Source organism: Barbus barbus (assembly GCF_936440315.1).
Source record: "Barbus barbus genome assembly, chromosome: 43".
Classification (NCBI taxonomy): domain Eukaryota; kingdom Metazoa; phylum Chordata; class Actinopteri; order Cypriniformes; family Cyprinidae; genus Barbus; species Barbus barbus.
In genome coordinates this window covers 21,392,546-21,404,946 of record NC_136721.1, presented here as the reverse complement: position 1 = coordinate 21,404,946, position 12,401 = coordinate 21,392,546, and positions in this window count along the sequence as shown.

Here is a 12,401-nt window from a genome sequence, read left to right as displayed (position 1 = left end):
CGCGACTTTGACCGAGCAACGACACCGAGCACACACTTAAGTATCGTTTTTATCTTCCCTCACACTTTCCTATCCTCTATCCTTCCACATCTATCATGTGTTTCCAAACCATTCCGATTCTCTCTCAACCTCGCTGTAAAAACACACGCAGAAGGTTAAGTAACCCTGCTAACCTGCGCATCTCTACACTTCCACTGCACCTCTTTCTTTCTCTGTAGGTCTTTGGAATTGCCAGTCAGCTGTCAACAAAGCCGACTTCATTTCTGCATTTTCCTTACATTCCACACTCCGCATCCTGGGCTTGACTGAGACCTGGATTCGTCCAGAAGACTCAGCAACCCCAGCTGCTCTCTCTCACAATTTCTCTTTCCCTCACACCCCTAGGCAAGTTGGCCGGGGTGGGGGCACTGGTTTGCTCATTTCTAACAATTGGAAATACTCCACCCACTCTCCCCTAGGTAATCTCAACTCATTTGAATCTCATGCCGTTACTGTAATGGCTACTATAAGACTCCAGATTGTGGTAATCTATCGTCCCCCGGGCCAAATTCTACCATCCTTCCTAGATGAGCTGGATGGACTGCTGTCCTCTTTCATGTAGGATGGCACTCCACTCTTAGTCTTCGGCGATTTCAACATTCACCTAGACAGGCCTTATGCTACAGACTTGCAGTCACTCCTAGCTTCATTTGATCACAAATGCCTCACCACTACTAGCACGCCCAAATCAGGTAACCAACTCAACTTAAATTTACACACGCAATTGTTCTACAGATAACATTCTGGTACAACCACTACATATCTCTGACCATTTCTTCGTTACATTTACTTTACATTTTGCTACCCAGGTGCCACCATCTCCCTTACCGGTTACTTTCAGACGCAACCTACGCTCCCTTTCCCCCTCCCTTCTTTCCTCTGTAGTATCCTCCTCTCTTCCCTCGCCTACCCATTTCTCTTCTCTGGATGTAAATGCAGCCACTGACACTTTATGCTCTACCTTAACCTCTTGTCTAGATGACATCTGTCCTCTCTCCTCCAGGCCAGCACAGGCTGCCCCTTCTAACCCCTGGTTATCCGATGTTCTTCGTGCGCATCGGACCAAACTCAGAGTGGCAGAGAGAAAATGGCGCAAATCAAGCGATCCGTCGGACCTGAGTAGGTATCAGTCTTCGCTTTCATCTTTCTCTATTGAAGTCCACACTGCCAAATCCTCACATTTCCACAACAAGATCAACAGCGCTCCAGACATGCGTAATCTCTTCAGAACATTTAATTCTCTCCTCTGTCCCCCTCCTCCACCTCCCACCACTTTGATAACCGCTGATGACTTTGCCTCTCTTTTTCACAGACAAAACTAGAACAATCAGTAACCAATTCTCAACTCCACAGGACCTCCAATCAACCACATCCACTGCTCTAACTCCCATCTTCTCCTTCTGTCCCCTCACCGAGGCAGAAGTATCCAAACTTCTCCTCTCCAGCCATCCTACAACACGTCCTCTCAACCCAATCCCCTCACACCTTCTCCAAACAATCTCTCCCACACTCTTACTGGCACTCACACATATTATCAACATCTCTCCTCACAGGCATCTTCCCCACAGCATTCAAGCAGGCTCAGGTAACCCCACTGATCAAAAAACCTACATTAAACACTTCTCTTTTAGATAACTACAGACATGTCTCTCTCCTTCCATTCATAGGGAAAACACTCGAACGAGTTGTCTCCAAACCACATCAACTGGTCACTGGAGTTCCTCAGGGATCGGTTCTTGGACCCCTCCGCTTCTCCACATACAGTACATCGCTGGGTCCCATCATACATGCACATGGCTTCTCCTATCACTGCTACGCCGATGACACACAGCTCTATCTCTCTTTTCAACCAGATGACCCAACGGTAGCTGCATGGATCTCAGGCTGCCTGGCGGACATCTCGGCGTGGATGAAAGAACATCACCTACAGCTCAACCTGGCAAAGACTGAACTTCTTGTCTTCCCTGCCACTCCGACTCTACAGCATGACTTCACGATTCAGTTAGGCTCATCAATGATTACCCCATCAACTTCGGTCAGAAATCTTGGTGTAATCTTTGATGACCAGCTTACCTTCAAAGAGCACATTGCAAAGACTGCTCGATCCTGCAGGTTTGCACTACACAACATCAGAAAGATCAGGCCCTTTCTGACAGAGCATGCTGCGCAAATTCTTGTCCAGGCCCTTGTCGTTTCTAGACTGCACTACTGCAATGCTCTTCTGACTGGCCTGCCATCAAACACAATCAAACCTCTACAAATGATTCAGAATGCAGCGGCACGACTGATCTTCAACGAGCCCAAAAGAGCGCATGTTACACCTCTTCATCTCCTTGCACTGGCTACCAGTGGCAGCTCGCATCAAGTTCAAGACACTGATGCTTGCATACAGAACTACCACAGGCTCAGCACCCTCCTACTTCCACTCACTATTATGAACCTACATCCCCTCCAGAAGTCTGAGATCTGCTAGTGAGCGACGCCTTGTGGTACCATCACAGAGAGGCTCAAAATCACTCTCCAGAACATTCTCGTTCACCATTCCTGGCTGGTGGAATAATCTTCCCACCCCTATCCGGAACGCCGGATCCCTGGCAATCTTCAAGCAACAACTGAAAACTCATCTCTTTCGGCAGTACTTGACTTCATCCTAAACTCAAAAAGTGGTTGCTCTCAATACTTGTACTGTCATTAATATTCCACTCACAAGAATTTGCCAGATTATTAGAGACTAAAGTAAGATCAATACAAGACAATGTGTTAGAACGTATGTCAATTCTTGTACCATTTCTATTATTTAGAAAAACTAGCTGCCTAACATCCATCAATTCTTCCACTACTTCCCCATTATTATCAGTATGCTTACTTCCCCAAAGACTGTGCATTGAAGTCTCCACACCATATTAGACGGTTCCCGTCTGATTTATATACTTCAATAATCACACATTCTATTTCTATTGAAGTTGCTATTCTTTTAAATGATATCCCATCCCTTACAAATGTTACACAGCCTCCACCTTGACTTCCACCTCTATCAAACCTGACAGACTCCTATCCAGGTATAATAAAATCAAGGTGAGGTCGAAACCAAGTTTCTTGAATGCAAACAATATCATGTTTGACTTCAGATTCTGCAACAAACTTTTTAAATTCTTGTCCATTTGCAGTTAAGTTTCTAGCATTCCATTGCAAGAGGTGGAGTACCATTACAAGATTAATTAACACTGAGATCCTCTATCATTATTAGCACTCAACATACTATGTATATCTTCAGCTTTTACATCTGTAATACCTAGAAATTCCTCTGCAGCTTTCACCACTGTCTTGATTCTATCACTTTTTCTTTCTTATCGTGTCGCAATATTAATAACTTTGCACATAAAAGCTATAAAACGTTTCTTTTCCACCATCAAGGTGTTCTCAACGTTACACTTATGATTGCATGGCTTCTGTGGAGGTGCTGGCCTTCCTGGCTGATATCTCCTTATGTCTGAACTCTGGGGTACTGCATACCTTACATTGTCATTCAAATTGTCCTGATATTCTTTTGGTCTATTTTGTTTATTTTCATATATACCAATACCCTTTAATGCCTCTGCATATGTCACCTTATTCATAACCTTGTATCTTTGCACTTCTTTAGCTTGTTTCTGCACTACACAACCAGCATAAGCAGCACTATGCTCACCTCCACAATTGCAGCATTTTAGCATCCTTATTGCATTTGCCATAATCATGTTCTCCTCCACACTTCGCACATCTTTGTTTCCATTTACACTGTTGTGCTGTATGTCCCATTCTCTGACATTTGAAGCACCTTAATGGTTGTGGAATGTATTCCTCACTTTGTATTTGATCCAACCCATTTGGACTTTAGTAGGCATTATCTTTTCAAAAACAAGCAGTACAGACAGGCTGATTTAACGCCACCTTTATTCATTTGGAGTCTTTTGGCTTCTGTTACATTTTCAGCTTGTATCTCGTTCTTTACATCCTCTTTGGACATTTCAAGAGGCACATTTGAAATCACTCCTCTTAACTTTGCTGCCATTCCTGGTACATGCAGTTTAATCTTTCCACCACCAAGGCTACCCATTTTCAGAATCATCTCCTGCTGTTTCTTATTTACTGCTGAAATTATAATTCTTCTGTTATTCAGCAATTTAGCATATTTTATTTTTCCTATTTCCTTCTCAATTGCTTTGGTTATCTGAACTGGATGAAAGTGACCTTTATCATTACTAAGCATAATAATGACTTTCCACTCTTCCTGTTTGTCATCATCAAACCTACTGCTTCCACTAGTTTTAGCTCTTTTAGCAGTAAAAATAAAATAATAATTCCTGTAAATATTAGTGACCTAGATGAATGATCTTGGTTACACTTAGCTCACTTGTTTTATGACATTAACTAAAATAAGCAAACGGGTATGATGTTTACAAATAAAATATCCATATTTCTATTCCAAAGATAACATCCAAAACAAATCTACAATACGCAGGTGAGGTACTGCTAACTAGGGAAACACTGCATTAAAATGAAGAGCTGCACCTCAAAATACATGTCAGATGGCGACATTGAGTTTGTAGCTTAATTCGCTAAAATAGGCTAGTTTGACCACAGCAGTTCAGTTGGTGACAGTTCAATAGAAAATCAGTTGAAAGCATCCATCTCATACCAAGTGAATGTTAAATTTATCAGTAAGCTATTGTAATAAAAGTCAGAAATTTCGCTAGTGACTGCACTTTAAAGCAACTATGTAGTTTTGTGTAGGCTATTTTTTGTGACTTTTGAGCCCCCTAAAGATAAGCATGTGAAACTGTCATAAATATACGGTAGGCCTATCACTGTCATAATTACAGTGGGTAGCTGTGCACATGCACTTGTTGCCGTAAAGCAACCCGCCCATTTCGCTTAATTTCGTACCCCCTAGCCAAACTTCGGAGGGAGCACAAAGAAATGCGCCTTATTACAAGTCAGTCTACCAACAGAATGATTTTGGAACCGATATTTCAAGGTAAACTTACAATAGGCTACTTGCAGAAGTTTGCATTATAAAGCTATAGCATTTCAAACATGTATCATTTAAATTATCATTTAAAGACACCAAAGCATTTTCTGTGGTGAAGTTTTGCTTGAAAACTGAGCTTATGCTGTCTTTTTAATTCATGGTGCATAGTTTAATATTGTAATGCGTTTTTTTTTTTAAGCATGACTGTCCACATTCTTTTCACTAAAGAAAGTAGCAGATGAAAGCATTCTATTCTAAAAATTAAAACCAAATAATTTAATGCAGTGTAAAATAGAGGGAGTGATAAAGTACAAAAATAAAACAACATATTATAAAACATAATGTACAAATCATTCCTTTTCCAGAAACATATTAATACAAATTTCTAATTTAATTTAAAAGAAAAGTAACAAAAAAAGACAATTAGCAAATTCACCATATTTCTAAAAATAAAAACAAGCTATTTCCTGCAGTGCTGAATAATAATTTTAAAGAAATTTGAAAAAAATATATTATTTTTCTGAAACGTGATTTATACAAATAAATAACAACAACAAAAACGTTTTCTCATTGCCTTAACAGATTCCATGGTATTTTAATATAAGTAAAACAAAAAAAATATAGAAGAAAAAAATGTGAATAGACAACCAAGTCAAGCTACAATATTACATTATTTCCTTTACACTGCACTACAGTGTAACACAGAGTCTTTGTAAGGAGAGGAAGAAAATCGAAAAAAGGGGGAGAGTGGGAGAGCACAGCTGGGTCTTTTGAAAGTGCAAAATTAAAATGAAAAAAAAAAAAACATTTTTCTTTTCACAGATCTTCAAAGAGCTGTGTGTGTGTGTGTGCATGGTTGTGTATGTGCGTGAGTGTGTGAGAGGGTTCAATACTGCACGTGAGAGAGCCGGAGTGAAAGTCAGGACACAATTAACGTGAGAGCTTCTGGTTTAGTGCCAGAGCAGCGTGTGTCTGTGTGAGAGAGTGGACGTGGGAACAGGTGTGTGAGTGGCTGATGTGTTAGAGAGCCTTAAAAAATGGGTCTTTTCAGCCAGTGTGTGGATGTTTGAGGGAGGGTGTGTGCAAACACGACACACTTAAGGGCCTCTTCAGCTCCATTAATTGGTCATTTGACATGAAAGACCTCATACCACCTTTTTCACACGGCTGCTTTCCTGAAGACCCAAAAACCTTCACCCTCAGAAAGGACACACATACACATAAACAGCTCGATACCTCTGCTAACATCCTCCTGTATATCACCTCTCACTCCTTTTAATAAATAGTTCTTTTTCATTGTCAAAACCAATAATGTCACATCCTGTGAACGAGACGGGAAATGATGTCAGAAACGCTTATCCATATGCCCCTGCACATAAAAGTATTTTTATTATGTCTGTTTCTGTTTGCCCTAAATTTAATGTTCAAATTATCTATTGACCCTTATGTTGTTCCAAATGCTGCTGCACTGATATTAAAACGTAGATAAGTCAATAATTATTTGTGTTATGGCTGATAAGTGATAAATTGCAGATATTAAAATTCTATACTTGATATGTTGCATTACTATATTACTGATCAAACTCCATCGCACACCTGCAAGTAATAGGTGCGTAGGACAAAGGACCAACCAGGTGGATCGCCTCAACAGACATTTACTATAGACAACATTACTATATTACTAAAATTTAAATTTTCTATAATCAAATTTACTAATATTTTGTGCATTTCAATTTAAAAACAAAAGTAAACCATAAAATATCAACTATTAAAAGTAATTTTTATGAATAATTTGAGTTTTATTTCAATACTGTTGTTTTTCATTTTTGTTTAAATTTTAGTTATTTTAGTACATCAACCTAACTTGCTGAAAAACATTTCCTTGTCAGCTAGCTGAAATAACTTTATTTCACTTGTTTTGTTTTTTTTCAAGTATTGTTTTAGTTCATTATAATTGCATGCCCAAAACTCGGTTCTAAATAAATTAATTATAAACACTGAAAGCTAAAAATCTATCATTGTAAATGCTACAAGTAAAGTCAGGCATCATAATGTACAGTACAGAATACAAACATTCATCTAGATATTTGATGGCTAAAGATTGCATTTAACAATGTTACTAAATTAGAGTTTTTAAAAATTAATTTTGAGTCTTAATTAGTTCATCTAAATACAAAAATAGGGGAAATTAGAACGTAAATTAAATATCCAATATGCACACATAACAAAAATCTCAAGCATTGGCTGATAGTCAATATGACACCCATACTGTCACGGTACACGCAGCAGGGAGGAACTAGGAACACGCAGATGAGGAGTAAACTCAAATGAACAGTCTTTAATGTAGACATCAGGGCAGGGCAAGGCAGACGCAGACAGGAACACCAGGGAGTAACAAGTAGACCAGACGACATCAAACTGAACAGACAGGACTATAAATACACAAGATAATTAGGCAAACACAGCTGGACAGTATTAACTAATAATCACACTAGACGAGGACAGAAAACAAACCAAATATGGAAACATGAGGCTGGAACACATGACACACGACAGAGGACTGACGCATACTTTGATGGTGCTAACTAACCCATTAATAAAATAATGAGACAGCTGTGCACTGTGTTCTCATTTTAATTCACAACTTTTAGACTTTGACAATTTTCAGCATAAATTTTCATTAACACATTTCCTTCATTGTCAGTGGCTCGACTGTCTTTGAACATCTGAGGTGCTTGTCAGATTTTGCTCAGAGTTAGTCAAAGACAGAGTACAAATTCAAATACGCCAGGATCCAAGTGGCAGATGTGTGTGTGTGTGTGTGTGTGTGTGTGTGTCAGTATTAACCTTGTGTGTATTTAGCTATCTGATCAGAGAGTGCCCACCTGCAGTTGTCCTAAGTTACATAAAAAACTTAATGACCTTGTCCGCTCCGTGCCACCTGCCTGGCACAGGTTACCATGACAACCGTTTGTGTCTGATCAAACAGTTTGATACCAGATCATTTGAGCTCTTCCCTTCAGTTTCTCCAGTCTTTGTTTCTTTCGAACAACCACACACACACACAGCTCGAGGATCCCAGTGAAACCTGTGGTTTATAGATTTGTTTTAGAGTTCAGGTTAGGGTTTGGATTTAGCAGTGGTTATCATGACAATTGTTCATACACTAAGGCTTAGCGTTTGAAGAATTGTCATGATAACCAGTGCTAAAGTGCTTAGTGACTAAGCTAATGTTCATACATGTTTTCTGTATACTGTCCTTTAGGAATCTGTGTTTTGTTACCTATGTGGTGATTACATCACAGTGATGTCATATGATCAGATTACCCAGCATCCTTGTGGAAATTGAGAGATTAAAACCCAGGACAGCTCAACAACTTAATAACCGCTTTGTCCTGTTACCATCTCACCAGTAAACACATATTAGTTAAGCATACATGCCATTTAATTTACTTCAAACCAAATCCCTAAACTAACCTAACCTAAAACCGTTCTTGCTTTGAAAACCGCTATTTCATTTGCAAAATGCAAATCTAGGCAAACTATTTCTGAACGAAGTCTGAAACATATAAATCTAGCTAGGCTAAACTTGATTTCATCTATTACTGCATTCCAAAATGTGTCTGAATGCAATATGTAAATATGTTTCGCCATAGGCCTATGATATAGTGGATTTTGTCTTGATATAGTATTTAAACTCTTTTAGATCAATTACTGTCATGATGGAACAGTTTGAGGACAATCTTATTGAGGAAGGTGGTTAAAGACCGCTAAATCAATTACATGTTTGTTGCTAGCTATTATAGGCTAAATAAAATATCGGAGTGTCTAAGTGCAAATAGCCCGCCTTGTTGGCTATTTACAGTAACTCTGCCCACCAACGTGTGACAGGGATAGTCAAGACTGAAAAAAGATGCTTATTCTGCATCAGTTTTAGTGGCTTAGGTGATAAGATGCATGCTTTTTCACGCGATCGACCCGAGTTCGAACCCTCCTTTTGCCAAACTTTTTTCTCCCTTTTCAAATCTCCTATCGCACCGGAAAGGCATTTATTTTCAATAAAAATTAAGGAAATAGTCAAAAAGTTGAAAATAAAGTATCGGGTAGGGTTAGGGTAGGTTTAGGGAGGGCTTTATTGTCCCAATAAGGTGGCATCCATTTACTAATTTGAATTAAAACTATAATTTACACTCGATACATTATTATTGCGTACTGTTTTATAATTACTACAATACTGAGGTGCAGATAAATGCCACTATTTGCAATAAGTAGGCCTAGTATAAATAGCAGAAAATCATGCTATTTTAACATAGTGTAAATAGAATCCATTGCTATTTACACTTAGTGCTAATAGCCGCTGCCATAAAATATAGTGCTCCGGAAACAATTTTCTGTCAAAGAGTCAGAGTTTTTTTTTTTTTTTGAATGGGTTGTAGGTATGTCTGAAAAAGGCCTGTTCACATTTAGAACAATAACTATAAACATAACCATAACTAGCCTATATTAGCGTCCACACCATATACTGTAAAAAAGCGAAGGATAACTTTCTGTTTATTACATTAAAAACACGTGCTGCTGTTTTGTATTCTGACACTTTAAATGCTCAAACTCTAGTAGTGGATTCTGATTGGCTGTCAATGTTTTTACCGTGAACTCATCAGCTGCAGAGCCAAACTGAAAAAAAAAAATAGTTCTGAAAAAGATTTTGCGTAGCCTACTGGTCGTTCATCTGTGTCGTTATCGTTATAATTGGTACTTCGTGTGAACTTCTCTATTATCGCAGAATTAGAAAATTTTTACAACTTTATCTAAAAGTTGTCGTCCCTGGTGTGAACATGCCTTAATTTTCAGTTGTATTCAATGACATAAAATACATAAGTAGCCTACTCGGGATTTTTTTAAAGCTGTTACATGTCTTGAAGGAAAAAAAAAGTGAAAACAATCACTTTAGGGTAGGCTATATGGCAGAACGAAAGATCAGATAGACATGTTACTTTAAGTGTAGCGCTTGAGTATGTGGTGGCATACAGGGAAAACATTGATTTCTTTGTAATTTTAAAATAGTGTTTAATGACTAATTTAATAATTACAGTATAGAAAGAGTGGAGCGTCTTAAATCTGTAGGAGTACACAAGCTTTATCTGCTCTTTGCCTGAACTGATGAGACCAGAAGACAGCACAATGTTCCTAACACTGCTTTCATTGTCTGAAAACACTGTATTAAACCTGTGTGTGTGTGTGTGTGTGTGTGAGGTTTGTCCCACACATCCTGTGGCTCCTTGTGGGAGAGACACTTATCACATCCGTGAGGAAGAAGAGTCTTCCTCTTGTGTGTGTTGTGTGAAGAACCTAACGTTTATTTATGAAGTGCATAGCATGCATATTAATGAGTATGTTTTTTTCCATCTTTGTTTCATCATAAAATAGGTATACTGCAATAGAAGTATAAACACAGTATTTGGCTGAGTGTGTTTTTTGTTTGCGGTGTATGTTTTTCATGTTATGCCAGGAGGACAGGTCAGAGCAAGGTTAGACTTTGTTTACCCATCATCCCTTTCTATAAATCTCCCGTACACACACACACACACACACACTCACAAGTAAGTGTTTTCTCATGAAGAGCAATTTCCTGTGTTGTTTAATTAGTGATCTGACTCTTACATCTGCCCTGAACTGCTCATTAATTCTGATTTACTGTAGAAAAAGAGAAAGAAAGAGTTAGCCAGAAATTTATGTATTGCAAGTGTGCTCTTGTATTACTGTAGTGGTAAAAAAAAAAAAAAACCCTCAGTACTCAAGGGGGCAGTAGAGTTACTGTCAAATCTGTGTGTGCTGTGATTAAGCATTTTGGTAGGACAATCCAAAAGTTAGTATCATCCTAGTTCCCTTGACAAATTCCCAATAGGATTTTTCCTATTGTTCTTATTATTAATGAAACATTTTTATTAATTATTTTGAACTCAAGACTCACTTGCTTCAAAAACTTCCAAAATACTTTCATTTAAAGGAAAACTTCTCCCAAAAATGAAAATTTGCTAAAAATTTAATTATCCTTCCAAGGCCATCCAAGATGTAGATGAGTTTGTTTCTTCAATTGGAGAAATTTAGTGTTACATCACTTGCTCACCAATGGATCTTCTGCAGTGAATGGGTGCCGTCAGAATGAGAGTCCAAACAGCTGATAAAAACATCCACAAGCAATCCACACCACACCAGTACATCAACATCTCGTGAAGTAAAAACTCATCTACATCTTGGATGACCTGAAAGTGAGTAATTTTTCAGCCAATTTTAAGAGACATGAAGTTATTTCAAGCAAACGGAAACATAGGGTGCACAAAATAATTGCATGAGATTATAATGTTTTCATTAATGGATAAAATAAATTTTTTTCTTTTTTAATAATAAAATAGACATTAACTTGTAGAATGACTCACTCATCAATGCAGAACTGTATAATAGGAAGGAAGCTCAGCGCGAGATAACACACCTTACACCTGTGTGTGTGCTCTGAATCCTCCCAATGAATACTGTCTCCATGACAACCATGTAAAAGTATGTCCTTACTGACCAGATCTGACACACACAAACGCATGCATTCACACACATTCTTTCAGAGCACTATAAATGCAAAACATGATTATGATTCAAAGTATCCTTTCAGTCAGAATTGGAATAAAACAGAGAATGTGCAGCGAATGAAACTAATGAAAGGAAAGCTGTCATCTTTTTTTCCAATCACACACACACACATAAACACACAGGGATACAGACTATTTGAGCTAGTCTTTGTTTAGTTTCGTTTTGAGTAGATGAGAAGAGCGCATTTAGATTGATTGAGTCTTTTGTGCTTATTTCTCCTTATTTTATTCAATTCTCTTTCAAAGGGAAGTATTTCAGCACGCACTGTTCCAAACATTTAGTGAAGTCTCATCTAATGGCTGGAGAAATAGCTGTAGACATCAAGTCATACGACGTACAGTGCATAGCTCAAGGGAAAGACTACATACAGCTAATAGGAGTTTAGGATGTAGCCTTAAGCCTCAAATGTCCAGTATAATCAGGGAAATGTACAGTATGGAAAAGTTTGACTCTTCCTTACCCTGTTCCAATAGGAGTACTAAGATCTGAGTGTATACTGCCTTCTAGAGGCCACATGTAGAAATGAACACTAGTTGTTATACACCTATACACTCATCAATCCTAAAACCAGTTCTATGGGTCATTCCTGTTATGTGTAATTATCATATGTGACCCAGGACCAGAAAACCAGTCTTAAGTCGCTGGGGTATATTTGTAGCAATAGCCAAAAATACATTGTATGGGTCAAAATTACTGATTGTTCTTTTAT